Raw genomic sequence first — 6,089 nt, 5'->3', positions numbered from 1 at the left:
AATAGCGCTGGTGTTGGATCGGTATTGGCCAATTCTTAGAATTTGGAATACTCTATGTAATCTTACACTGCAAAATAATAACTCAAAAAGATTAAAAGATAACATCATAATTATTTACTGAACCCTTAAATTAATCAATTATATAATGAAAGCCATAAAAACAGACAATTAATCGGGATAATCGCCAAAGCCCTAAAACAGACAATTAATCGCAATAACCGTGACTATTTTTAGACAATTAACCGTCAGCCAAATTTCATAATCGTGACAGCCCTAATCTGGATAATTTGAATAAAGTTTGAAAAACATTTTTTTAGTGTACTGAAGAACACATTTACACTCTAAGAAAAGTCTGAGGGCACAATGGTAATATGAATGAATTTTACACATTGTTTTTCTCACAGATGTTTTACCCGTATTTTGAAGGTTTTAAGGTTAAAGGAAGTGTCTGTAAACTAAACAGATTATCAGTACCTTTTCTTTTCTGTTTTTCTACTGGTTCTACTGTACAAAAATAAACACATTTTACAACAATAAAGAGTTTTTACAACAATTTAAACATATTTACAGGATTTATTTTACAGCGTATAGGTAAATCTAGGTAAATGTTAACTCGTACGCTATTTGTTGTTCACTGTTTATTCATGCTCGTTGAAAAACTAATGCTAACTTAAAATGTTAAAAGTGTAGAAATTAACATCAACCTAGATTAATAAATTATGCCAAAGTATTGTTAATTGTAAGTATACATTACCTATTGCACTGGCTAATGTAAACCATGTAAATCTTATATTTAGCTCATAATACCTATATAGCACCCTATTTATGACATTTAGCATAAACTAGAAATGAGCTTATTTTATCTGAACATAATTCAGGTAATTCTTTTCTACTTATAACCAATATGAAGTACAGACAGTGTCTTTCACTTGACCTTTAAAATGTCCCTTGCTTTCAAAATGTCAATTGCTTTTATGTTAACCTTGTAACATCTTACAATAGTAATGATATTGAATCACTTTAAAATTATACTGATATATTAGAAAACAGTTTGCACAGTGTAATAAACACATTTATTCATCAAACATATTCAGACAAATATTACAACATCAGACTGATAGGGCTGGGTATGTGACCTGAACTGGAATGTGATCAATATTTCATTGGATTTTTGCAGTGACAGTAAGCACATTGCTCTGGCACATGCTGCTGCCTTTCAATGTATTTATACGGCATTGATAAGCACAGTGTGAGACCAGCCATTAGAACAAAGTCCTGCTGCTGCTAAAACACACACTCCATTCTCTTTCTCTCAATCGGTTTCTCCTCTTTTCTTTTACTCTCTGTCATCAACACACACACAATGCCATGCCATTACCACACTGCTGGTTGCTGTATTATGCCTAAACACACCCAGCAGTGAGCCAAAGACTTATACAAACACTGTTAGCATGTTAGAAGAATCATTCATGTTCATTTGCTATGGTATATTTATTAGTCTGCAAGAATAATTTGGTGAATAACAGTTTTCATGAGCTCTCTACATATGAAATACCCTTTTTAAATTCATGCTACTCTGCAGTAAAAAGAGGTCAGCTGGTGTTACCATCGACTGCTCGATGCAGAGACATCGCTGCTGACTGCACAACTGACAAATGTCAATCAAAAAAGGTTTTGTTACCCTTCAGTGATTTGGATGGTTTGGAATCTGAATGAATGTGAGCAGCGAAATCACATAATGGTCTGCAGCAGTGATTCCCAAGAAGGGGGTACTTAAGCAGGTTCCAGGGGGGTCCTTGGAAATATTTAAATTTTACTTTGTTAAATCCATGAAACAGAAAAGACTAAAATAACTACTCATGATTTATTCAGTTCTTTAGAAAAAGAAAAGAAAAAAAAATAGTGCAATGGGTGTAAGAGGCTCTTTTTCACTAATAGGGCTGCAGGGTACAAAAGACAAAAAAGGTTGAGAAAAAAAAACGGTCTACAGCACATAAATCCTTTAGAATAGAACAGAATACACTGAAATAATAATAATAATAATACACTGATTTTTTTTACATTTTTACAGAAAAAAATACTGCTACAGTAAAAACATGTTAATTGGTCAATTGTTAGTTATCTTTCCATATGTTTTTAAATAAATAATTTAAAAAAAGGTTTAAACATTGCACTACATGTAATTTTACTGTAAAATACTGCAATGAAAAATGATTAGTAGGATTTACCGTATTGGCCCGAATATAAGACGACCCTGATTATAAGACGACCCCCCTTTTTCCAGATGTACCTTTTGGAAAAAGGCTTTTTAAAAACCAAATCTTGTTTTTTTCTCAGTAAAACACATTTTGTCTTCAATTATTTTCATATTGCATATTTTTCCCATTTTAATTTTTGTTTTGAAAGTATGGTAAAAACTGGAAAAATGTATCAACAATCACATTTAAAAAATATACACTTTTTGATATACCATAAAAAAAAAAAAACACCTTTTGTCATGGGTGTATTATTGACATTTCAAAGTCTAGACCCTGAATATAAGATGACCGCGTTTTTTCAGATGTATTTCCAAGAAAAAAACATCGTCTTATATTCGGGTCAATACGGTACCTAAAAAAAAGGTAATAAGCAATTTTCACTCAGAAACTGCTAATCAATTTCTCATATAATTACAAAGAAACAGCAATTAACACCCTGAATTAAATGAGAAATTTTGAAGTAGAAAAAAAAAAAAAATTATTGTAAACCAAACTTCAATAAACTTTACTTTATTTACAACTTTGAAGAAGTTTTTTTTTTTTTTTTTACGGAGTGTTAAATTTGATTTTGCACAAAAAATATTATTTACTATATAACGTACGATGAAAAACATAAAAATGGGACATTCCCAGAAGTCCCAACAGTATGTGACACATCAATTACAATTTTAATTTACATTTTTGTTTCTTCTTATTTTTTACTCTTTTTTTTTTTTCCTGTTATTCAGTTAATATTTATGGCATTATTTTAATGTCTTGTGTGTTAGCGTGATGGTGTTTTGTATGACCCTGTGCTCCATCTATACACATGAACTGGTCAAGTTTTAATGCACTTAAGCCTTGTTTCCACCGAGCGGTACGATTCAGTACAGTACGGTACACAATTATTTCCATTGTCAGAAGATGTGAATGGTACCAAAATAGCGAACCGTACCATACCACTTTTTAGGACCCTTCTGTTGGGGTACCTAGCACAGTAGTCCGGTATCTAAAGACAGAATGCAGAACGTTGATTGGTTGACAGAGAATCTTCACTTGTGCGTGCTACAAGGGGAATGACAAAACGTTCCACCATGCTGCTCATGCGTGTTGGAATTGTTTACAACAGAGTGCGCAAACACAAAAAATATAACGATGTATTTTAGAATTTAATATTTTCACACACATACACACAGACAATGTCATGCTTTCTTCTTCACGAGAGAATGATGTTGATCGCTACTTTCCGACATACACCATGCCTATCAAGTAAGGGTACTGTTGGCAGTGGAAACGCAAGCTGGATCAGGGTGTACCGTCCCGAATCGTACCATACTATACTGTACTGTACCGCTCCGTGGAAACGAGACTTTACAATGAACTCTGATTGATCATGTGGCCTTTTGTTTTGCCATCTGCATTATTGTGGTGGTTATTGGTACATGTTGAGGTAAAAAGCTGATTTTGGTAGTTCAAGTAGTTTGGTACATTAACATTACATCACCTAATGAAATATACAGCTATAAGTTGTAAAATTTGTAAGTCACTTTGGATAAAAGCGTCTGCTAAATGACTAAATGTAAATGTAAATATACAGGCACGAATTTGCCATCTTATAATATCAGAAACACTGTCACAGTATTTTTAGCATGAATTTCTGGCTTTCAGTCTTTTACCCTGAATATAACAGGAAATCGAATAAGATAAGAAAACAACACAGCATAGCGTACTGTAACACAGCAGAAGAGAAAAACAAATCACAATCAAATCTTTGCAATCTAGTGACGAATCAGAAAGGATTCCTGACAGAAAAATGAAACGGCTTTGACAATTTACTCAAGTAAGATTTTCCTCAAGAGCTCTACATGCGGATCTACATAGTACAGGTTTCACTGTCTTTGAGGATCGTCCAAAACATCACTCAAAAGATGATTATAATGTGAAGAATTTATGGTGCACTGCGCTATAGAAGGATGAATGATACGGCTGAAAAAGTTCCCATGATGCCATGCGTGTTTGCCTCGACCCCATGGGGACTTCATTAAAGATCAAACTATCAAAACCAACAAATTTCTCCCTGACTCAACCCTTCTTCTGCTATACATCTCTCACCGTGTCTCTCACATGTGTGTGCATTTAACAGCTTTGAAACAGAGAAGGTCCCTGAGGTTTCTTATCCTTTACTGATATAATAACTCTAATAAGCAGGAACATGCGAGCAGCAGTGTACATCCTTTCTCGCATACATTGCATTGTAATGATTTTGATCTTTCTTTCCTACTGCTCTGAGAGCCCTTTGAGAGGAAGCGTGTGATTATGAGTGCATGCCTGTTAGGATGTGGGTGCACATGTTGCATGTAATCCCTTTCCTGGGGAAAATTCCTCCACTATCTTCACAGTAACAGCTGGGGTTACCGTGACAACACCCCATTACTGTTGTGTTAACGCTCCGGTAGCCTTGGCAACACCGTGGTGACACCATGGCAACGGAGCCATTTGACAGAGATAAGAAAAGTAGTTAGCGCCGCAGACACGGAGCATTTAAATTCATCACCCTCTTCTCGCATCTGCCCTCTCGTGTGCCTCTCTCAGCGCATTACTTTTATATAAACTGGATTCAATTCATTTTGATTTAGTGTTGAAAAATGTGATCAACAGTAAATGTGGCCTTTGAGTCAATGGGAACATGGGGTGATGATATAAAGATGATGATGCTGCCACGCTCACTGCCCGTGTTTGGAGATCCTCTAATATTTATCATCTGGCCCTCGATCTATACGTCTTCATCTGTGTCTCTCCCTCACTGGTGCGGAGGAGAGTTGAACAGTCAAGCTTTATTCTGTCAGGCTGTAATTAGTTTTCAGATTCGATGACACTTCTTTTGTTTATTCATCCTTTGCAGTGTCTTGTTTCTCATCGAAGCGTGGCTTGGAGGAGTAACATCCTTTATATCAGATGAGAAATAAAACTGTGTTTCATATTCTCAGAACACTCCCTCACTTCTCTCTGAATTCTCCCTGCTCCCTCACGCTATTCTTCTCAAAGACTTTAACTTTTACAACGCAGTCATGTTTCCTTTCTCTTTTTTCCCATCCCACTCTCCCTGTTGTCTTGTTCTGTAATTCCCTTTTGTCTTGTTCTGTAATTCCCTTCCACTCTCCTTCCGTCCATATGTTTGTTGTGCTTTTCCTCTAAACTCTTGTTCAGATCTTTCTCTTTCTCATGGCCTCTCTTTGCTGATACTAATGTCTGTTTTCTGTTTTTGTAACTTCCTGTAAGCGAAGCCAATCTCCACCAGATATAGGGCTATCAAGGAAATAAAGTCAGCAATTTAAGTTGTCCCTCTGAACTCAGGGGAGACGGTCAACTCGCTAATGCTATATGCTGTGTTGCAATCAGACAATCGCTAATGCATTTGACATTTGTTCTGTCTGACCCTGCATGCATAATACCAGTAATAACGACAATCTGAAACTTAAAAAAAAAAGAAGAAGAAAAAATAACAATTAATGACAGTGTGATCAAAGGGAATAAAATATACTTGATTTGAGAAGTGACTAAAACAATGGCTAATTATTATTAATATTAATAATATTAATTACTTCTCCAAGCCACGTTTAATAATAATAATAATCATTTAATCATCATCATCATAATCATCATCATATAATAATAATCATCATCTTATAATTAGACATTAATATTAATATTAAATATTAATAATAATATTATTTTACAGCTCAGGAAACTTTATGAAGTTTCCTCACTATAAATAAAAAATAAAATAAAATGAGTGACGTCGGTGACCGACGAATTGGGATCCCTACCAAAGCGCCATGGATGCTGCCCCTT

At 34.9% G+C, this 6,089-nt stretch overlaps 1 protein-coding gene across 1 annotated transcript in view; it reads right to left on the bottom strand.

Annotated features, from left to right (window-relative positions):
• The window catches only part of LOC107722958 (glutamate receptor ionotropic, NMDA 2A-like), a 110,514-nt gene that overhangs the window by 75,899 nt on the left and 28,526 nt on the right, over positions 1-6,089 (bottom strand). The gene's annotated exons all lie outside the window — the stretch shown is intronic.

The sequence above is a fragment of the Sinocyclocheilus rhinocerous genome, unplaced genomic scaffold, assembly GCF_001515625.1.
Source record: "Sinocyclocheilus rhinocerous isolate Xijiao unplaced genomic scaffold, SAMN03320098_v1.1 scaffold3, whole genome shotgun sequence".
NCBI classification, from domain to species: domain Eukaryota; kingdom Metazoa; phylum Chordata; class Actinopteri; order Cypriniformes; family Cyprinidae; genus Sinocyclocheilus; species Sinocyclocheilus rhinocerous.
The sequence above is the reverse complement of the archived record's forward strand: the minus strand, read 5'-3'. Positions and strand labels throughout refer to the sequence as shown.